Source organism: Pinus tabuliformis, chromosome 3_2, assembly GCF_031772625.1.
Source record: "Pinus tabuliformis cultivar Carrire ecotype Pingquan chromosome 3_2, CPIR1, whole genome shotgun sequence".
Taxonomy (NCBI): Eukaryota; Viridiplantae; Streptophyta; class Pinopsida; order Pinales; family Pinaceae; genus Pinus; species Pinus tabuliformis.
The window spans coordinates 935,400,756-935,424,762 of record NC_142302.1 but is presented as its reverse complement, the minus strand read 5'-3'; the positions used below and the strand labels follow the sequence as shown (position 1 = coordinate 935,424,762).

The 24,007-nt window shown below is 40.5% G+C and overlaps 1 pseudogene across 1 annotated transcript; it reads right to left on the bottom strand.

Annotated features, from left to right (window-relative positions):
* Positions 1-1,024: 1,024 nt before the first annotated feature.
* Positions 1,025-23,773, bottom strand: LOC149183715 (phosphatidylinositol 4-kinase gamma 6 pseudogene; annotated as a pseudogene). Its single transcript, XR_016257201.1, has 4 exons — positions 23,495-23,773; positions 23,179-23,317; positions 22,954-23,013; positions 1,025-3,751 (listed from the first exon to the last, which is right to left on the bottom strand). The product of XR_016257201.1 is annotated as a phosphatidylinositol 4-kinase gamma 6 pseudogene (transcript).
* Between the last annotated feature and the right edge of the window lie 234 nt (positions 23,774-24,007).

The following is a 24,007-nucleotide window of genomic DNA, read 5'->3' as shown; positions in this document are numbered from 1 at the left end:
GAATTTTGTTTAAAGCGGAAAACTCAAATATGTAGCAACTGAAGTTTCTTTTATCGTAAAGGAGCTTATAGGCTCGATGATGTTTATTTTCATTTGACATTTGAAATATGAACAAAAAAGTTGGGCAAAAAATCGATTGCAATATACTTTGAAAATCAATAACAATCTATAATCAAGTATTTTATTTCTGCAAATGCAATAACATAACGTCAGTGTAATCAAAGGTTATTAAATGGTTCAGCTGGCATAAAGTCATGACCCCTGAAAAGGAGTTTCTCTTGATCAATTCATAAACAATGAGTGTGACTTTCCCTGGATGTTTAAACCAGTTTTACTAAGGGTGCAAGAGCATAGCATAGTTCCATTACTTTCATTTCCCAGTGCTAAAAACTGGAATTTAATTTAATATAAATTTATTAAATTACAGTTTGAAAAAACAGCTTCGGAACAACAGAAACTTCAAGAGGCCATCACAATTAAAACTACAAGTTTGCTTTACTGTCAACTGTTCCATCTCTTAACATATTCTTGTACAAAAATAAGCTGACTTCTTGCTATAATGTAACCTGCTGTAAAGAAAAACATATAACTATAAAGACCCATAGAGATTTCGATAAATAGGTCTCATTTGAGTAGGTGTGTTACCCACTGTAGTGGTTAAAATGCCAACCCAAATTCTTAATTATCAGGAAATGTCACTTAGCTACAAGATATACACATCTCAGTGAAGAACGTCTGTATCTATATCGGATAACAAATTTAGTGTCACTGCAGTCTTTTGCCATTACACAACGTTCATACAAAATTAGATCAAACAAACTATAATCTATAATTTTACGTATCAAACTTCATTGCAAATTTTAAACAAGGATAATATCAAAAAATAATCAATGTATACAATCTGTGCCCTCCCCATTATGATGGGCAAGAGAATTCATCCCAGAATATTGTTTCTTGCATGGAAGTTCGAATGTAATCACATTTAGACAGGAACCAATTGAATAAACAAATGTGACCCAAATAGTGACTTACAAATATGCACCTCAACCATTACATTTTTAAAAGTCTTTAGTCAATTGAAATATTTACAATGATTCATCAACGAGCCAGAATTAAATGGCTCGGATATTAGTAGACATTAGTATATTCGCAAATAACTGCACAGGCAAAAAAAATCTCCGAGCTTATTTTGGCCACAAGCTATACAAATAGTGTACATTATACTACATTGAGGACGCAGGAAACTACTTAAAGGGTTCCAAAAACTCTCCATCAGAAATGAACTCAAAAGCCTTGACACTCACATATTATTCTCAAAACTGGCATGAAGTACCAAGCCTGTGTCTTTGGCTTGAACTCCTGATTTTCCTTGAAGCAAAAGCATCTGGCAACAGTTCCTGGAAGCATTCAATAAACAAAGCCCACTCTTGCTCACTCATATCTGAGACTTTGACATAGTTTCCAGTCACTGCACCTAGGTCATGCCCACTTTGGACTGCTCCAGCAGCAGATACTCCTTGTCTACTACAACCCTGGTTTCTATCTGAGTAACTAATACATCTCAGTGATGCAGACAACCCAGCAGACAAAGGGCCTTTCTGGTTGAAAGAGCCCTTTCCTGCATTCACCACCCCTGGAACTGGCTCCTGCATTTCATTTTCTTCTAAAGGTGAAATCTCTTCCAGCTTCGAGAGTGGACTCCGGCATCCTCCTCTAGGAGTTCTTGGGGAAGGACAGTTTGATGCAAATGGAGACCTGACACCTCCTCGAGAATTTCTAGTTGTCCCATTTGAAACAGGAGGAATTTGCAGATCATTTCTTTCAGAATTTGTTAAGGAAAAACGAGGAAACAATGGTGGGACTCCACTGACGTCAGGCACATTTAGAAACTTGTTAAACCCATTTCCTCCCACGGAAGCCGGGCTGCTGTTAAAACTGCCACAGGACTCATTCACCCAACCATTGATAACCGAGTTCATGTAACTAAAATCTTCATCATCTTCATATTCCATATCAAATTGAAATTGTTCAGGCAAATGTTCCTCGTCTAATGACAGTTCTGAACGATTGTCTTCTCCCTCAGATTTAACAACAGATGTTTCTTGATCAACCTCTAACTTACAAATCACTTGGCTAACAGCAGTCATGTATATCTCTTCAAGCTCACTGGATTCCTCCTCTACTCCATGAAATTCACGACTCATCATTGCACCGATTTCTGCAAGACAAAGACCAACCTCAGCAGCCTTTTTAAGGAAAATAGTGCACAGCATCAAAACCCTTAAACAAGCCTCTCGTACCATGGGTAACTCCCGTCTCAGCATTTCTACATCCTTGACAGCATCAAGCTTATAAATATATTCCAATTCATCCTCTGAAAAGGGTATAGAAGCCTGAGGCCAATGGAGCCACTCAAAGTAAGGATCCTCCAGATTTTCTGGGAGGCAAAAACCATGATCTATAGGTGTAATATCAACAGACTCTCCTCCAACTTGAGGATATCTTCCTACATTTTCGATATTCTTCACAAGAAGATTGCCTGCATGTCTGTCAGTATTAAGTATCCTAATATCTAGTATTCCAATCCTATGTACAGCAGCCACTGGGAAACTTGATGTTCCGTAGTCACTGGCATCACAATCATGTGGGACAAACTGCTGAAACGATGCAATCTTACTGACAGTCTGTCTCTTATTTTCTTTCTTACTTGTAGTCATTTCATTTACATTAAAAATTGAATGTGTTATTTTGACAAGCACAGTAGGGGGAACATTTGCAAAATGATCATGATCTAGAAGATATGCTGCAACTTCTCTAATACCTGTTTCTCCAACTCTAACCCATCTCTTTAAACCAGGTTGCCCCAGAACTTTGCCAACAAAGCCTTTTGGATTGTTGGGAGCAAAGGGATCCTCATCTGTTGGTTTTACGATAGCAACACTTCCACCTCTGTAATTTCTGAAATAGTAAGCCCCACCCAGCCCACCTCGAACAGGGATTGGATCTACACCACGCTCAACTGCCTTAATCACGTCCTTGACCAACTTGTTAATTTTTGTGCAGCACCTTCCTTCCAAAATCTCAACAGTCCCACTTCTATCTCTTTGCAGCTGACCATCAACAATGGGAGGGAAACAAGGTGTAGAAGAACTGCGTTGCAGTGAGCCTCTCGTAAGAGGAAGAGGAGCATCATTTCGCACTGTACTCAGATCATTCTTCAACACTGTGTCTCCAAATGTCAGAGAACTTTCTTCAGTGGGTACATTCAAGGCCATCTGCATCTTCCTTTTAACAGTGTGCGCATTGTCTTCTCGGTCCAGTTCAATGCTGAAAACACTGCCCGTGTCTGTTTGAACAAATACACGCCTCCTCCCTGATTGCTTTCGGTCCATTTTCTTAAAGCCATGATATTGCCTATTAACAGCACCATCTAGAACAGCAACAGCCATTTGTATTTGTACCGGACTATCCTCGTTGGGAGGCATAAATTGTAATCTTCTTTCAGAAAGAAAAAACTCCTCAACAGTGGAGATCAACACCAGGAAATTATCCAACAAAGAACTACGAAAATCGATCAAACTTGATTTTATAGCCTCTCAAAATTGGTGACAATGGCTCCACAAATACATCCTAAACATGAATTTCCAGGAGGTTTTTCAAGGGAGTATTCGAGGATATCTCCCCCCAATGCCCCTACTCTCACATCGGAGATGTTAGCTGACTAGCCTCCAACTCAAAATGCATCCTCAACCTGGGAACAGAAAAAACAATCATGGTTTGGCTTGAGAATGAAAAAGAAGAAAGTTAAGCATATTTAAATATGATTCCTTTCACAAGGAATGAAAACTAACCTCAAATTTGATTCAATTAATGAGCAATATTGTCAATTCCGTTTACCACAATTGATCTGATTGTAGCTTTTCTAAACATATAATTCTGTAAATAAACCCTATCTGAAATGGTTTTCACAACCAGAATTGTTCAAAATTTCCAATAACAAGAATTGAACAATGTATATAAATTTAAACAAATGAAAACCAGATGAGACGTTGAACTAATTTTAACCAAAAGATCTACATTCTTTATTCCCCTCTTGGGGACAATTTTGAAGAAACAACAAAAAGCAATTTCACAGAGATTTACCACCCCTGGCTGTTGGCAAGCAAAAGTCAGTGCTTTGAAAGTGAAAATATAAATACATGCCTATTTGAGGAGATCCAACAAGAAGAGAGTTGTGGGTATAAATAAATTAGATAAGCTAGTGCAATTTTGGCTAACAGAATAAAAATGCCCTTGTATGCAAAATGATAAAAGCACAAAAGCTTCTGTGCAAGGTATTTAATAACACTGCTAGTAATTGTCAAGTGAGAAAGAGGCTAACGTTTATCGTACTAGAGTCTAGAACTCTTTTAACATATACATGCAAAATGGTAAAAGCATGAAAGCTTCTGTGCAAGGTATTTAACACTGCTAACAATTGCCATGTGAAAACGAGGCTAACGCTTTTCATACTAGAGTCTAGAACTCGTTTAACATATACTGCAGTGGCAATCCAGTAGTAGAAACACATTTAACTCATGGATTACTTCATATATTAAGTTTGGATATATAAATGGTGACCATTCTGATTTATTTGTCAGTACAGATAAAGATACTTCAAGAATGAAAAGAAAACTACCAATTTGAATAAACTTAGTTTAGTATATCCTTCATCACATTTCTTAGCAGTATGGGATTAGAACTTGTGACATAGACCATATTTTACTAGCTTCACCTATTCTGGAAAGCCATCTCAAGGATCCTTACAGCCAAACCTAATACTATTTTAGTCTTTCGTGATCTGCGTGATCACATCGAATTTATTAGTGAAACATGAATTTGAGGATGGAGCTAGAGAATCCACTTTTCAGATGTTCAGTGTGAATTGCCGTAATTACCATATTTTACTAGCTTCACCTATTCTGGAAATCCATCTCAAGGTTCCTTACAGCCAAACCTAATACTATTTTAGTCTTTTGTGATCTGCATGATCACATCGAATTTATTAGTGAACATGAATTTGAGGATGGACCTAGAGAATCCACTTTTCAGATGTTCAGTGTAAATTGCCGTAATTACCATATTTTACTAGCGTCACCTATTCTGGAAATCCATCTCAAGGATCCTTACAGCCAAACCTAATACTATTTTCTTTCGTGATCTGCATGATCACGCCGAATTTACTAAGAAAACATGAATTTGAGGATGGACCTAGAGAATCCACTTTTCAGATGTTCAGTGTGAATTGCTGTAATTACCATATTTTACTAGCTTCACCTATTCTGGAAATCCATCTCAAGGATCCTTACAGCCAAACCTGATACTATTTTAGTCTTTCGTGATCTGCATGATCACATCGAATTTATTAGTGAAACATGAATTTTAGGATGGACCTAGAGAATCCACTTTTCAGATGTTCAGTGTGAATTGCCGTAATTATTCATTATTGAATTTCATTTCCTGCATAAATGAAGCTACAGTTGACTTGCTAGCTTGCTGAATCCAACCAACTATTAACCAGTACAATAACTAGAATCCATATATATATATATATATATATATATATATATATATATATAAGTCCAAAAGCTGCTTCGAACAATCTAATAACTATCTATGTTCCATTAAACTTCAAATCAGACCCTTGGTTAACAATGGAGTTCTTAGGTAAATTCAGAGACCCTCCGCTTCCACCAGCAGTAACAGTAGTTCAGAAGATTTAAACTCCCAAGTCAATTAGAAGTTGAAATCTCTTCATAGCATATGTCATCATACATATCTGTTAAACTCTATGAAATAGAGCATTAACAACTTTACGGGAGGCAGCAGGGTGCTGAAGATTTTTGTTGTATTGAATTTGATAGAACAGAATTTCTTGAAAGATGCATCGACTACAATAGCTTATAGTCAGATTTTGCTGACATGTTTACTGCTACATGGTGGCCAAAAATCATGCAGCCTCCAAATATCATGAGAAGGACCAGGAAAAAATCAAGTGAATGAACCTGAGAGCTGGAAGGCATATCATGTTGATTTTTGTAGCTGTGGAAGGTCTTCTTCTAGCTTTATGTCTTTGAATTGCCTCTTTAGGTTTTTAAACTTTTATATCTTTCCTAAGTTTAACTCAGGAAAAATTCAATAATTAATTATTGAGAACTAGTAGGTCTAAGCCTAATGATAATGACTTGACTGAGGAGAGAGAGGAATTCAGAGGGCCTAGTTAGAGAGAGATGGACGCCAAGACAGCAAGGAGGAGGTAGATTTGTTGGCAGCTGCTCACACGTGCGGCTGAGAGGAGGCCACCGCTCACACGTGTGCAGAGTAGGGAGACCACAGCTCACACTTGCGACTGAGACAAGCCGTATATCAGTGCAGGGGGCGACAGTTTGGGAAACAGGCCAAATCTCCTTGCAGACAGAAATTTTCCAGCAGCAAGCCAAGTTTTGTGAGTGGATTTTTTTCCTTGGGAACCACGTCATGGGCTTCCCAAATAGCTAATATTTCTGTGTATTTCTTTGTAGGTCTAAGCCAGTATTTTCCAGATTTAATAAAGTGAAGGAAAGTGTTGCATGTTATTGATTTCTCATTTTTATTCCACTTCAAATCAATCTACTAGGTTATAATATCAGTGTATTTATTTTACAGCAATTTCAAAATTTGCATGCAAGAAATATTTTCTGGGTTTTGCATTAATTGCTGAAATAAAATAGATCAGGGCTGATATTTTAAATCTAACATGATATCAGGGCTCTAAAACTTTGAATAAGGGAGATCAGTGATTTTGACGTCAGATTTTTTATTTTGACGGTAGTTTATTTTTTAGGGTTTTGTGGCTAAAGCAGCAGCATGGCAGTATCAGGGTTGAGGTATGAAGACAGGTTGGGGCTGGAAATTTCAGTCCATGGAAGGATAGGATTTCTATTGTTCTCAAGTTGAATGGTTTGTAGGGGTTTGCGAGCACAAGGATAAGTTCTCCTACAGATACCACACAAGCAGCCAAACACAGGTTGAAGGATGTCAGAGCCAAAGAGGATACAACACAGAATATGTGGCCGGAATTGACCAACCAATACTAGAGTTAGTGACAAGAACAGGAAGATGTTACTAAGAAAGAAGCTAAACACAATTTACATGAACAAATCTGAGACTCTGCCTGCTTATTTCACCAGGATTCAGAAGGTCTGTGATAAACTATTAGCTGTTGGGGAAGCTGTGGATGATTTAGAGCTTGTAAAAGTAGCTTTGAATGGTTGTGCCAAGCAATGGATCCTTGCTAGACAGTGGCTGCCAGACTAAAACCGATTGTGGGATGAATTTAACTCTAGGAGATCTAGGACAGTGGCTGCCAGACTAAAACCGATTCTGGGATGAATTTAACTAGAAGGAGATCTAGGAAATTTCACTGATTGGTGGGCAGCACAAGGGTGGAGATGAGGAGATCCTTGCTCTTATTGGGCAAGTGAAGAAGGGCAAGGGTAAAGCCAAGCTAAAAGAAGGGAGAGGAGCGCCTTCACAAGGGAAAAAGAACATGAGCCAAATTAAATGCTTTGCATGTCACAAGTTCGGTCATTATGCCGAAGCAGCTGAACAGTGTCCCAACAAAGCGAAAGGCAAAGGGAAATCTTCTACAGGAGCAGCAACGCAGATGGATGAGCTTTTCAAGAAGTTTGAAAAGGTGTTTGCTTTGATCTCTTGCTTTTCTAGCACCATCACTTGTGGTGTACGTTTTGTGGACAATGGAGCTTCTCGTCATATGATGGGACCTCAATACCTCAGTTCCAGTTGGGCTTGAGGAGTCCTATGGAAGTTAAGGAGGTGTTATAACTTATATGTACTTGGTTTGGAGAAGAACTTGCTCTCCGTATCGGCCATGGTAGATAGGGGACTTGAGGACAACTTCATGTGAGATGAAGCTTTTGTGAGGCAAAGAGGAGCAGATCACAACATGAGGCATGTGATAAGGATCAGGCAGAGAAACCTATATCTATTGAGAGGGAATCTTGTGAAGGCCCTGGTGCATGACAGTGACAACCAAAGTAAGATTTGTCACAGGAGGATGGGGCATCCACACTACAAGACTCTACCACTATTGCAAGAGATGGTCATTGGTTTTCCAAAGATCAAGGTGGAGCAAGAGAGTTTGCGTAAAGTATGTGCGCTTGGCAAAAAGCATGAAACCTGTATATCTATGTTGCATGAGTTTCTGGAACTCGGGAACATTGGGAACTTGGGTATGGGTGTCGGGAACGGCTAGAGGTTTCCCCGAAATTTACAGGAAACGGCTAATCGGGAGCGGTAATATTATATATAAGAAAATTAAAAATAAAGGAATAACTTTTTTAAATTATAAAATTTATATAATAATCAAAATATTCAAATATTAAAATCAATTTAAATATATAAATAATAAATATATAATCTCTCTTATATATAAATATATTCTTTGGGTGTCTCTCTCCCTGAGTCTTTCCTTCTTACGTATATAAAATATTAAAATGTCAAGTTCAGTATGACACATGACGAGTCTTTGAAACAATCTGTGTTAAAAATACAAAGGAACAATATTACATATGTTTCTCTAGTTATTCTTAAGAGAAAAAGTAAAGTAACTCTAATGTTTAAGCATTCACTGCCACATACAATATGCACACACAATCTTCTGTGATATATATACATAAACAACAAAAGAAATACTCATCAACATGACATCCCAGATATCGCCCTTACATTGAGGTGCCACACGCTTCTTTAACCCATCAAGGGATTGCTCTAGTTTCTCAATTAAGGATATCGTTGTTAAGGATGTCTTTGGCCTTTGTTGCTACGAAGGTTTCAACTTAGGCTCATGTTTTGTGGGTAGTTCAGCATATTTCTCTACCGACTTTGTATTCCCCAACCCCAAGGAACACTGGAACTCCAAAAAAAATAGTCTTCAAAGCTCCCGAAACTTTCCTAAGCTTCCATTGCAGCTCCCACTGAAAAGGGAATGTTCCATAAAAAAGCTCCCGGGAGCGCGGGAACCATTGGAACGGGTTTCCCAACTCTTGGGAGCGGTTCCCATGTAACAAAGCCATATATCTATTGAGAGTACAGTCTGTGAAGGCCCCGGTGCATGACAATGACAACCAAAGTAATATTTGGCACAAGAGGATGGGACATCCACACTACAAGGCTCTACCACTATTACGAGAAATGGTCACTAGTTTTCCAAAGATCGAGGTGGAGTAGGAGAGTGCCTGTAAGGATATGCACTTGGCAAGCATGCCAGTGCAGCCTTTTCTCGTAGTGAGACCAAGTCCAATAAATTATTGGACTCTGTGCATTCAATTGTATGTGGTCTTTTGTCTATGGAGTCAATCACAACATTTAGTTACTTTGTCACCTTCTTCAATGACTACAAGAATCAAGAGAGATCACAATGCCTTACAACCCTCAACAAAATAGGGTTACAAAAAGGAAGAACAGTGACAACCAAAGTAATACTTGGCACAGGAGGATGGAACATCCACACTACAAGGGCTCTACCACTATTGCGAGAGATGGTCACTAGTTTTCCAAAGATCGAGTTGGAGTAGGAGAGTGCCTGTAAGGATATGCACTTGGCAAGCATGCCAGGGCAACCTTTTCTCATAGTGAGACCAAGTCCAATAAATTATTCGACTCGGTGCATTCAATTGTATGTGGTCTCTTGTCTATGGAGGTGATCACAACGTTTAGTTACTTTGTCACCTTCTTCAAGGACTACAAGAATCAAAAGAGATCACAATGCCTTACAACCCTCAACAAAATAGGGTTACAAAATAGGGCAATGATCAATGATCAGGACTTGCCTATGTTCTTGTGGGCAGAGGCCTGCAATACAACAGTACGCCTACAGAACAAGAGTCCTCACAGGGCAATGGAGGACAAGACTCCCAAGGGAGCTCTTACAAGAGTGCGACCAGAGGTGAACCACTTTCGAATATTTGGTAGTCCGGTTTAGGTCCATATTCCATCAAGGAAGAGGACTAAGCTGGAGCCCTCCTTTGAGATAGGGATCTTTGTGGGCTGCACTGAGGTCTCAAATGTCTACAAGGTCTACATTCCAGCACAAAGGAGACTCATCATCAACAAGGATGTCAAATTCAGGGAGGGTAGGACTTTTAAGAGGTCGCATGATAGTATGATACTGAGCCAATGGTGGTAGAGGAGCAGGAGTGAGAGGCTTCAAAGGTTGACAAAGGACCAGCAACACCAACAATAGGGAGACAACCCCTTTTGTTCAAGAGTAGGAGCGAGATGCTCCTTCTAACTCTACCAAGACGAGGTCGAGATGGGTTAAGCAGACTCTCAAAAGATGCAGAGGATCATATGGAGGCTCCTAGCAAGATGTTCAGGCAGAGTGGAAAACAAGCTAGATTTTCCAACTTCGTGGCCTTGATGAGTAGCATCAGTAATTCTAAGCCTTCTACTTTTGAGGAGGTAGCAAATGAATTGGTCCGAAGGGATGTCATGGTGGAGTACAATTCCATCATGAGGAGCAATGTGTGGGACATTACTTCTCGATGGATCTATAAGATTAAGAATGCAACAAATGTCAACATCAAAAAGTATAAAAGGTGAGGTTCATGGCAAGAGGAGTGTGGACTACAAGGAGGCTTTTGCAACTATTGCCAGCTATGCATCTATCTAGGAAATCATATATATTGCTTCGGATATGTGGTGGAGGATACATCAAATGGATGTGAAGATTTCCTTCCTCGAAGGGATGATTGAAGAAGAGGTGTATGTTGAATAGCCTCAGGAATCCCTTTATGGACTTGATCAAGCCCCACGTGCATGGTACTCCATGATCCATGGGTACCTTCTTGGAGTGCGTCTCACCAAGATTGAGGCAAACTCAAACTACACTATGTACTTATTGAGGGTGAACAGCTCATCTTGATCCTCTATGCTGGCGATTTCTTCTTGATAGGATCTAAGTGTCTCATTGGGATGTTCTCGGAGGACCTTGCTTTGGAGTTCGAGATGAAGGATATTGGGCTCATGCACTATTTTTGGGATTGGTGGTGTGGCAACAACCAAGAGAGATTTTCCTTGGGTAGGGAAAGTATGGAGTTGAGATTCCTAACCAAATTCAAAATGGAGGATTTTAGGCCCAAGTCTACACCCATAATCACCAACTTGAAGAAGATTGATGCCTTCAAAAGTGAGTTGGTGGATCCCACTTTATACATGCAAATTTTATTGGGTCATTGATGTATCTAGTCAATACAAGAAATATTTATGCTTTGGAGCGAACAAACTTAGCCAGTTCATGGTGGAGTCTAGGCGAATTCATTGGGTGGCAACAAAGCATGTGTTGAGGTACACCTTTGCAGTACAGTGGATTTTTAAACTAAGTTATGTCAAAGTTGGAGTACAACTGCAAGGGTTATACAGATTTCGATGGGGCAGAATGTGTAGTAGACAAGAAATCTACTTCAAGGTGTTATTTTAGCATGGGGTCGGCAATGAACTCATGGTTCAGCAGGAAGCAACATTCAATAACACTTAGCGCAGTAAAGGCGAAGTACATGGCAATGAGTCTGGCGAGTTGTGAGGTCATTTGGCTTCACAAGATGCTCACAAGTATATTTGATCTCAAGATGGGACCTACCATGATACTTCGATAACCAAAGCTACATCAAACTTTCAAAGAATCCAATGTTTCATGATAAGTCCAACCACATAGAGATCAAGCGTCACTTCACCAAATACATGGTCTAGAGAGGTGTTATGAGATTGCAGTACATACCTACAAGGGAGCACGTTGCAAATATTCTCACCAAGCCTATAGTGAAGGGGAAGTTCGTGTTTAATAGGGACAAGATGGAAGTGGTGTAAAATCCCTTCTTCGATAGGAGGAAGTGTTGATTTTGTAGTTGCAAAAGGTCTTCTTCTAGCTTTGTGTTTTAGCATGAAGAAGACTTTGATTTGCCTCTTTAGGTGCTTACATGCGATGTGTAGAAGAATTTTTTTCTTAAGTTTAACTTAGGAAAAATTCAATAATTAATTATTGAGAATTATTAGGCCCGAGTCTAATGATAAGTTACCTTATTTAAGTGACTTAGAAGATATAAGCTCAATCGTCAATATCAAGTGATTTTAAGATTTAATCCTAGTCATTGATAACTTGAAAAATTAAGGTTAAGGATTTGACCTAATGATGAGGTGAAAGACAATTAATTGGTTGAGTGCTTGAGCAAGAGATTTTCCCAAGAGATTGGCTCAACTTGATTGAGGGTGGAGAGAGGAATTCAAAGTGTTGAGCTAGAGAAAGGGAAGTTTTCCCCTGTTTAGACAACAATGAAGGGCTAAGTTTTCCCCTATTTGGACAGCAGAGAAGGGCTAAGTTTGCCTTGACTGAGGGTGGAGAGAGGAATTCAAAGTGTTGAGCTAGAGAAAGGGAAGTTTTCCCCTGTTTAGACAACAATGAAGGGCTAAGTTTTCCCCTATTTGGACAGTAGAGAAGGGTTGAGTCTGCTTGTTTGGGCAACAGTGAAGAGCTGAGTTTTCCCCCGTTTGGACAGCAGAGAAGAGCTAAGTTTGCCCTCGTTTGGACAATAGAGAAGTGGTGAGTTACAACAATGTTTGGACAGTAGTGAAGGGTTGAGTTTGCCCTTGTTTTGCAGCAATGTTTGGACAAATGGAGGGTTGAGTTTGCCATTGACTTCCATTTGATTGGACAACTTCGGGAGTAGCCAATAGTGAGCAAACTATGGCACAAAGAGAAAGGAGGGTTTCAGTAGTAATAACAAGGGTTTTTTTGTTTAAGTTTCCTCTTGTATTTGGCATTTACTGAGCATTGTAAAAGGGACATTTTCCCCAGTATGGGAACCGTAGGATCTTGTTGAAGGACTAATAAGAATTGGGTTTGGGAGCTAAATTTTGTGTTTAATATATATGATCTAATTGTTGGTTTTATAAGTTTCATTGTGCTAATTTGTTTCTAGTTAGACACATCAGTGTATTTCAGTTCACTAGTTGTGTAAAGTTAATACAAAGTTGTTACCAAATATGGGGTGTGTGCGCACTAAATCTAGTGCACACAATTTAAACATGGTATCAAAGCATGTTCTCTAAAAAGGGTAGTTGGATATGAGATGTGAACAAGTGACAGCTCTGAGAGGGAGTTGTAAGAACTATTGCGAGTAACAACAGTGTTTTGAAGAACCACGTCAACAGAGTTGGCTAAGTATAGTAAATTGTGTGTATGGGCCATGATGGCCAAGGTTAGTTGGCCTAATGAGACATGGAGCAGACCATTCACACGAGGAGTTGCATACAATTGTAGCAGGGGCTAAGTAAGGGCCAAATTTGTTCCTATGATAAGAGAGGGGCAAAGAAGGCAGGATTGATATGGTCAGAGGATTGAGATAGCGATTGGAGATGGACGTGAGAAAGTTAGGAGTGAAGGTCAAGTAGTGACCTTGATAGCCAAGAAGGCATGTGATTGGAGTCAAAGGGAGGGAAGTCAAGATTCAAAGCGAGTCAGTAGCTCAAAGGAAGACACATTTGGGTTCAAGAAGTCACGTTACGAGATGGCCATGTAGGTGGAAGGGAGTGGTCTTTCAAGATTGTGACATGGTACAAAATGGCCATGTAGGTTGGTCAAGAGCGAGAAGCTTCTAGGAGCAAGATATCTTTGAAAAAGGGTCCTTGTCATACAATGGGAACAACTTCTGAGTCATATGCAACAGTTATGGTAGCAAATCAAGGGTGGAAACGTGTTCCAAGTCTGAAGGTAGAGCCACTTCCAGTCGTGGTGTTGTGAGAATACATCCCTCACTAAGAGGGGAGTGTTGATGTTTTGGATAGCATCAATAGTATTCTCACGTGTAGGGCCAGTGGGCTAAGTGATGGGGCTATGCACACATAGACCATGGTATTTTGATGACACATGGTATTACGATGACCCACGGTATAGACCCATGCTATTCTAATGATCCATGGTATTGCAACATTTGAAAAAGTACAAGTACAAGGTGAGTGATTTATTCTTATTGTTGGCAAGAGAGCATCTTGAGGAGAAGCTCGAGTAGGCCTCAAACCTGTGGAGAGTCAAGCGAGCCTGTGGAAGGTGGCAAAAAAGAACAAGAGAGGCGTCTTGTGGAGCACACCGAGTAGACCTTAGATATGGAGCAGCAAGGGGAGTTGTCTAAAAAGGCCAAGCAAGGGTTGTTTTGAGAACACCGAGTAGGCCTTAGTCAAGCCAAGTAAGGCTATTAAGAATGTTGTAGTTGTGACAACAAAAAGGGAGAGGCCAAGTAGACTAAAAGAAGGCAGAGAAGGGCTAAGTTTGCCTCTGCTTGTGCTAAATTTAGGTATGTTCTATGTTAGAGCAATTTATTTCGATTTTCACAATTAGCTCAATATCTTTTCCAAATTAGCAATCACATTATCATTAAAGTAAATTGCAGATAGAACATAAATATAAATCGCAGAAGACAAGCCAAGATAAGAGGACACAAGATGTGGCACTAGCCAAGGACAAACCCCAATGTGGGGAAACCCTTTGTCAATTCTTCTTATATGATCTTCAATAGTTCAACAAAGAGAGAGAAAGAGAGAGATAGTACATTTATAACAGAAGTCAACACTCTGACTTATCTAGATAAGAGCATAGATCATCTCCTAGGATGATGATACATGAGATCAGTTGAAGACATGTTGCTTCAACTGATTCTCTAAGGTGACTCCTCCACCTATCCATAGTGTTGCATCTCGTCATCATGTTGCACCTCACCGTGCTGCACCCATCATCACAATGTTGGACCTCATGCTGTTGTTGTCCTAGTGTTTAGCACTGTTGTACATAGTGTCACTCTTGCACCATGCTTATTGTTCTCCCAATGTACTTGTTGCACTGTACTTCTTGTTGTCCATGCTTTACCATGTTGTTGCGTCCATGATTCTTCATGTTTGCAGTTGTCCCATGTGTCACCAAGCTTGCAGTTGTCCCACTTGTAGTTGTTCTAGTGTCATTGCAGTTGTCCCATGTATAAGCTTGTTGTATTTAACTACTGCATGAAGATATGTAGCATCCAACCATGTAGCTGCATCATACATAGAGTTGTTTTATGCATCATACCATGCTGCACCATTTTTACATTATACTGCTCACTGTATGTTGATAGCACTATGTTGTACTATGTATACAACTGTCATATACTATGATGTCTATGTCACAGCATTCATCACATCAAGTTGCACTCCTTTGGGGTATTCATTACCCCAAGTTGACCCAACACATCACCCCATGTTGACCCAACATGTGGCTCCCACAGGCTGTTCCAAGTCTGATCCAAATCTGGTCAATATCCTTGACCCAATGCTTCAAATCTGGTTGACACTTTGTTGTTCCTGACTATTCTGTTTGAGGCACTTGGGCATACTGTTGCAGCCCTAAGTTCCTCTCAACAGTCCTCGAACAGCCCTTCAAAAACTACAAACTAGGCAAGGAGAGATGCTCCTCCTCACGCTTAAGGTAAGGGCTAGGGCTAGGGCTTTAACTGTGACTGCGTAGAGCCTTCTTTGATTAACTGTGTTAGGGCTTCTTCATTAGGGTAGCATAGAGCCTTTCTCCATTAAGGCAACATTATCCCTTAGGATCTCTTCTCCTACTAAAACCCAAAGACAAGTAGAGAGGAAGAGATCCCAAGTGTGTGTAGAAATGACTTGAAGGCCACCTCTATTTATACTAAAACGTTGAGCACAAGTGGGGTTTATTTGGTTGTTGGCCGACCTTGACGAATTGTCCCATAACACTAATAAATTCATATCTCCATGAATACTTATCGGAATCGGATGATCTTTAAATCAATCCTACACCTCTCGATGAGAGGGATCCAAGAAAAATATCAGTTGCCATTAATAAGATGACCCACATGGAGTTTGGCCCTAGTTGCCAATTTTAACACTCCCTCTCAACTAGGGAGAACTCCATCCGCTGATCGATATGTCTGACTGTACTATCTTTGCGATCAGTGCCTTGCACTGCTCTGCTCTATTGAGCTCTGCTCTGCTTCGCTCTGTTGAACCATGAAGAAAAAGAATTAATCGAGAATGTCTCATACCATTCTCTACTAACCTGAAGTCAGTTTCATCTGAAGAGATTGTGTCAAATAACTCTTACTGACCCGAAGTCAGTTTTATTGATCCCAAATCAATATCACAAGAGAGTGTCTCAAACCACTCATACTGATCCCAGATCAATGGAGGTCATCCTAGCATAGGGAGTACGGTAGATACAACAATGCATCCATCGATAGTACTACTATGGTCCCTAACCCCATTTCCCTGCTCATTGATCAGATGAGAGGTACTTCCCATGAGTAACAGACTACATGGGTAGGATGCCTCAACAGGATAACTAATCATCCTGTCCCAAAGGAGAACAAATCATCCTGTCCCAAAGTCGCCACGGGGTATCACAGGTGAAGGCTGAGCCATTTACCCTGTACACAGTGCACCATTAGGGGAGGGTGAGTCGCCCTATGGTCGTGTGTTGCTCCAGTAAGTATCCCAAGCGCCCAGAGCTCAATGCATGCAACATGCAAGACCCTTTTAAGAAGGTCTCTCAACGACTCCAAGTCATTCGACAAAATCACAGGTTTGACCTTTCCCCGAGACTTTGACAAAATGTCTACGACCTATACATCAACCTCAATGCGATGGAGCCTCCTCGCTCATCGACTTACCATATATCCCAAATAAGGTAGTATCTGATGTCTGTCTACTGGAGCAATTCTCGAATGCGGGATTCCTCAGCGATCGAATTCCCCCCCTAGTTGTCACAGAGAATCACAATGGTATTCATCATATGTACAAATAGCTCACTGAAGAGCTTCCACAACCATGCAGCTTCACACGAGATCATACTCGTAGCTATGTATTCGGTCTCGGTGGTGCTTATAGCAATCGACTTCCGCTTCTTGCTCATCCATGATATCGACGAAGAATCTGAAGAGAACCAACACTGAGAAGTGCTCTAGTGATCCTCCACACTGCCTGCCCAATCAGCATTCGAATAATCATGCAAGTTCATATTCCCGACAGTGTATCTCAATCCATGAGAGACTGTGCCCCAAAGATATCTCAAAAGATTCTTGGCACCAATCCAGTGAGGCTCAACCAATTATGAGCTCACCATGCTAACTGCAAAACATATGTCCGGATGGAAGTTCACCAAGAACATCAATGCAAATGAGTTTATGAAACTCAAAGGCATTTCCCAAATCTGGTCTAGCATCATCACCATATAACTTCTGAAAGTTAAGATCCTCAAGGTAGTCACGGGCTTGTAGTTTACCATTCCACATCCGAAATCCAACTCCCTCTTACTTCTACAAGTGAGAGGATCAACACCTATCAGAAATAGATCGTTCTTAAAAGGTGCTGGTATGAGAGGTCTATCATCCACAACCTTCAAACAATGGTTTGGATCGGCTTCACTCTTAGTGAATCTCAGCTTCATCTGACAACTATCAATCCTCTCATATCAAACCCAGGGTGATTTGCTTCAAGCCATAGAGGGCTTTCTTCCACCTTTATACATGAGATTCCCGATCATGAATCTCAAACTCCTCAGGTTGTTCCAAACCTGTGGACCTGCTACATGAGGGGAATGGCCCCCTTGTAGGACTTTCCTTCGGTACATCTTAGACATGTACCTTCATGCTCTTCTTGAATTCAAGCATCCCTGTCACCATCTGACTCACATCAAGTAGGGCCCCATAAGTAGACCTTCAGTGTTATAGATGAGATATGTCAATTGACATGATCCCCAATGGACCATCCTGCAATTTGATACAAATTGCCAACCCTGAACCGATGAGAAAAAGCATCTTTTGAAAATTCTATTTTCAAACACATACCTTTCCATCGATGAATGCTTCCCTGAAACCTTTGACTTCCATTGCCAAAATGGACACCAGGTTCTTCTTGCAATTAGGTACATAAAATAGATTTTGTAGATGAATCGAGCTACCCTCATTCAATTGAGAGGTAACATTTCCTACACCCTTTTCGAGATAGGTGGCATCGGCTCCAAGTATAATCCCACAATTGTTTCCATCTCTATCAAATTAGAGAGAGCACCCTTCTATCTGATGGAGTGCCAAAGCACTAGAATCAATAAGCCAGATTCCCAAAGAATTTGAAGGAGAGGGCCAATACAAGATAACACTTCTTTATCTTATCAGAAACAACATTTGATTCTTCATACCTGGGGTTCCTTGCTTTCTCTGAAGAGTTAGTCGTTTCCTTGATGACCTGCATTACCTGTCATTCCTCTGATCATTGAAGATGTCCCTAGAATGATTGTTATCTTCATCAAGAGATGTGTCCCAACCATTTGGACACTCCTTCGCATAATGGCCAAACTTATTGTAAGCAAGGCATCTGCCTTTCCTTTCACCCTGAGATCCGGAATTCCCATTGAAGTGATCTATAGGTAGGCCATCAGAAGCCTCCGTTGCGCCATAATATACTTTGCTTCGACTTCACCCTTGGTGAATTTGAAGAGGGGTGAGGAATCCATTGATCCTTTTTATCCTTTCCCAACTATCTTCGGTGATTGCTCTTTCACTCTTACTTGGGCACTGTCTTCACCTTAGCTCTGATACCATGTTAAATTTAGGTATGTTCTATGCTAGAGAAATTTATTTCAATTTTCACAATTAGCTCAATATCTTTTCCAGATTAGCAATCACATCAGCATTAAAGTAAACTACAGATAGAACATAAATATAAATCGCAGAAGACAAGCCATGACAAGACAAGATGTGGCGCTAGCCAGGGACAAACCCCAATGTGGGGAAACCCTTCATCAATTCTTCTTATATGATCTTCAATAGTTCAGCAGACAGAGAGAGAGAGAGAGAGAGAAAGAGATAGTACATTTACAACAGAAGTTGACACTTTGACTTATCTAGATAAGAGCATAGATCATCTCCTAGGATGATGATACATGAGATCAGTTGAAGACATGCTGCCTCAACTGATTCTCCAAGGTGACTCCTTCACCTATCGTAGTGTTGCATCTCGTCATCGTGTTGCACCTCACCATGCTGCACAATGTTGGACCTCATGTTGCTGTTGTCCCAGTGTTTAGCACTGTTGTACATAGTGCCACTGCTGCACCATGCTTACTGTTGTCCCAATGTACTTGTTGCACTGTACTTGCTATTGTCCATGCTTTACCATGCTATTGTTGTCCATGATTCTTCATGCTTGCAGTTGTCCCATGTTGTAGTGTCCCATGTGTCACCAAGCTTGCAGTTGTCCCACTTGTAGTTGTCCTAGTGTCATTGCAGTTGTCCCATGTATAAGCTTGTTGTATTTAACTATTGCATGAAGACATGTAGCATCCAACCATGTAGCTACATCATACATAGAGTTGTACTATGCATCATACCATGCTGCACCCTTTTTACATTATGTTGCTCATTGTATGTCGATAGCACTATGTTGTACTATGTATATAGCTATCATATACTATGTTGTCTATGTCACAGCATTCACCACATCAGGCTGCACTCCTTTAGGGTATTCATCACTCCATGTTGACCCAACATGTGGCTCCCACAGGCTGTTCCAAGTCTGATCCAAATCTGGTCAAATCTGGTCAATATCCTTGACCCAATGCACCTCTAACACTGCTTCAAATATGCTTGACACTTTGTTGTTCTCGATTATTCTATTTAGGGCACTTGGGCATACTGCTGCAGCCCTAAGTTCCTCTCAATAGTTCTCTAACAGCCCTTCAAAAACTGCAGACTAGGCAAGGAGAGATGCCCCTCCTCCACGCTGAAGGTAAGGGCTCAAGACAGCCCTCAAATCTGTGCACACCAGGTTTGTTGTAGTGGTATGGCATGTGGCCTACCACACAACACTATTGCTGCTTATGGCACCCTCCAACAATGATACAAACCATCAATTAGCCTTTAAACAAGCTAGCGTTCAGCTCCCAAGGCCTCGGCCTAGCACAAGAAGCATCACGACTTCCTACAACAGACTTCGGACTTTGTTCAACCCATGAAATAGTCCTCCAACCCATGTTTCCCTAGCCTCCCATGTTGTGGCCTCAAAATAGAGATCTCCTGTTATACCTGCGACTAGGGCTAGGGCTTGAAATAGTAAACCCTTATAAGACAGCGAGGGAGCCTAATTCAATCTCCTTCATGACAGCGGTGAGGGTCTCCCTTTGACTGCGTAGAGCCTTCTTTGATTAACTGAGTTAGGGCTTCTTCATTAGGGCAATGTAGAGCCTTTCTCTATTAGGGCAACGTTATCCCTTAGGATCTCTTCTCCTACTAAAACCCAAAGACAAGTAGAGAGGAAGAGATCCCAAGTGTGTGTAGAAATGACTTGAAGGCCACCTCTATATATACTAAAATGTTGAGCACAAGTGGGGTTTATTTGGTTACTGGCCGACCTTGACGAATTGTCCCATAAGACTAATAAATTCATATCTCCATGAATACTTATCGGAATCGGATGATCTTTAGATCAATCCTACACCTCTCGATGAGAGGGATCCAAAAAAATATCAGCTGCCATTAATAAGATGACCCACATGGAGTTTGGCCCTAGTTTCCAATTTTAACAGTTTGGACAACAGAGAAGGGCCATGTTGTAGCAGTGTTTGGGCTGTCAAGGTTTTCCCTTGACTTACAGTGATTGGATTAAGTTACGAAGGCAACCAACAGTGAGCAGATTGTGTCAATTACAATGAGAAAGGTTGTGGCATGGAGGCCAAGGAGGGCTTCAGCAGTAACGGTAAGGGTTTTTTTGTGGAAGCTTTTCCTTGTATTTGGCATTTTACTGAGCATCGTAGAAGGGCCATTTTCACTGGTATGGGAGCCCTAGATTCCTGTTGAAGGACAAACAAGAATTGTGTTTTGGGGCTGAAATTTTGTGTTTACTGTGCATGATTTAATTGCTGGTTTTATAAGTTTCACCATGCTAAAGTCGATTATGATCAGACACATCAGTGTACTTCCATTCATTAGCTGTATAAAGTTAATAGGAAGTTGTTACCTGATCTGGTGTATGTGTGCACCAAGTCTAGTGCCCTAAATCTAACACTTACCCACTATTTTTCCACATTTAGTAAAAGTGAAGGAAAAGTGTTGTGGGTAATTTTTTCTGCTGTTGCATGTCATGGATTTCTCATTTTTATTCCACTGCAAATTAATTTACTAGATTAGAATATCAATGTATTTATTTTACAGCAATTTCAGAATTTGCAAGAAAGAAATATTTTCTGGGCTTCGCATTAATTGCTGAGATAAAATAGATCAGGGCTGATATTAAAAATCTAACATATCAATCAACTTAGAACTACTTCCTGGCATTTGAAGGGAAGAAGAAATTAGCAATAAGGTTCATGCTGATTTATGATCAAGGCTTCCAAGGCCTACGATGCTTGACTAATCTCCTAACTGTGGTATGAGCAAAAGATCTTTAATGGCATTGCCTGTCCTAAGTCTCACAGTGTTAGATTATTAGACTAAAGCCGGGAATGCAGGGAGATGTGACTAAACAGTGTATCTGTTTGCATGTGTTCCCATCAATCAGCTACCTTCCTAGCATTTGAGGGTAGCAAGAGAATGATAAGGTTTATGCTGGTATCTAATAAAGACTAAAGAGTGTATCTGTTTGCATGTGTTCCCCATCAATCAGCTACCTTCCTAGCATTTGAGGGTAGGAAGAACTTGGTGATAAGAATTATGCTGGTATCTAATAGAGACTACTGATGCCTATGTTGCTTGATCAATCTCCTAGTCTGCTCACAAGATCTTTTGTGGCATTGACCGTCCAAAGTCTGACAGTATAACGTTTATTAGACTGGAGGCGGCAGTGGAGACAGATGTGAGTAAAGCAGTGGAGGCAGTAAACCGTAAATGTTTACCTTCCTATCAATCACTACCTTCCTAGCGCTTGAGACTAAGAGGCATTTGATGATAAGGTTGATATTGTTTGAGAAGCATTTGATGATAAGGTTCATCTGGATTTCTGATGGACAAAGCGTACGTTGCCTGAACAATCTCCTAAATGCAGTCTGAGGCATTTGATGATAAGGTTCATATTGTTTGAGAAGCATTTGATAATAAGGTTCATCTGGATTTCTGATGGAACAAAGCGTACGTTGCCTGAACAATCTCCTAAATGCAGTCTGATCACAGGATCTTTTGTGGCACAAAGCGTACGTTGCCTGAACAATATCCTAACTGCAGTCTGATCACAAGATCTTTTGTGGCATTGACCGTTCAAAGTAGTCTGACAATATGAGGTTATTAGACCGGAGCTAGTAATCCAGGTAGATGTAACTAAACTATCTTCAATAAATACTCTTGCACTTAACCTGATCTCTGAGGAGTAGTGTATTTTTATATGTGCAGCAGTATGGTCTGTGATCTCCTAACTGTGAACTAAGCTCAAGATCGTTCGTGGAACAGCACATCGAGAGTCTGGAAGTATCAGTTGATTAGCATAAAGTAGGCATTGCTGGATGATATGACTATGCTATATATTTGTTTTCTTCCTTAACCGACCTGTCGGTCTACTTCAAAGGATACTCTGGAACTCAATGTGATCTCTGCCGCTAAGACTGCTTTTATCTATGAACCGTTATAGGCTGTTTGAAAGAACATTTAAAAGTGCTAAGCCCCATTTCAATGCATCTGTTACTACAAATTTTAATCTAGCTGAAGGCATTACTGACTCCATTAAACCTTTCCATATTTCACAGTATTGAAGGTAACTTACTTGATGCGCTATTACTAAAAACTGATTCAAGTGAACCAGGCTAAATTCCATTGAATATATCACAAATCCGAAACAAGAAAGTCGCACATTGTTTAATATAATTTGCACAACACAACTTACCCTCGAATGCTCGATCCAACGTAAGTCCGCACCACACGGCTTCTCATCAACAGAGCACCGCTGATATAGAAAGAAATATCCGTAAAAACAAATATAAAGCCTGACGACATAAACCCTAACCCCTAATCACAAATCTGAACTGAAAGCATATCTAATGGCAGAAATCGCTAAAATAAAGTTAGCAACACTAAATATCACAGAGACCACTCCATCAGCGATGACTACCTCTGCGTAAAACCCCACGGAGATCTCCGTCACCGAACCCCAATGCATACGTCTTTTTTTCAGATATTACAGCTTGGATTTGAAAAATGCTTCACATAAACCCCGCGTTTAAGTTTCTAACAGATCCAGGAAAATCATTCTGCGGCAAAAAAAAGGTTTCGAGTCATAAGACCGCAAAGAACAAATTCGGAAGACATCAGAGCTCATTGACGGCAGTGCGGATCATACACCCGGCTCCGCAGACAATAAAAAATATAAGACATTGTACAATGTGATATTTATCTTCATTCAGAAGCTATCTATTCTGGATAAATACCTCGCAGTTTGATTCGAACCTTGGACCGGTGGGCTGAGTGAGAATGATTCTGGGCCGTCGAAATACTGTCCAACGGCCGCGACCAGATGTAATGTGCAGTTAACGCGATCGCTCCGAAGGCCACGGACCATTTCTTGGAAAGATTTCTCTTCTTTGCTTTCCCCTTCCTCAAGCCAAGAAACCCTTCACTTCAGTTCTCCGCTATTAATAATTATTTGCAGCGTACCTCGGGGTCTACTTCACCATTTTCACCACATTATCAGAGACGGTAACTAAAAAATCAGCATCGAGTTTCCTAACGCCTTCTGATACCGCCGACGATCTCTGACGCGTCGGGCTCCTCGGGAACAATCTAGAAGTTATCGTCGCGCCGTCGATTGCAAGGGAATGCCACGTGTCATTATCGGACCCGTCCGATGGGGTTCCGTTCGCTTTCCTATGTCCTCGTATTTTCAACGGTAGTTTTTTTTACGGTCAAAAGAAATTTATTGCGGTACTCATAACACGCTGCGG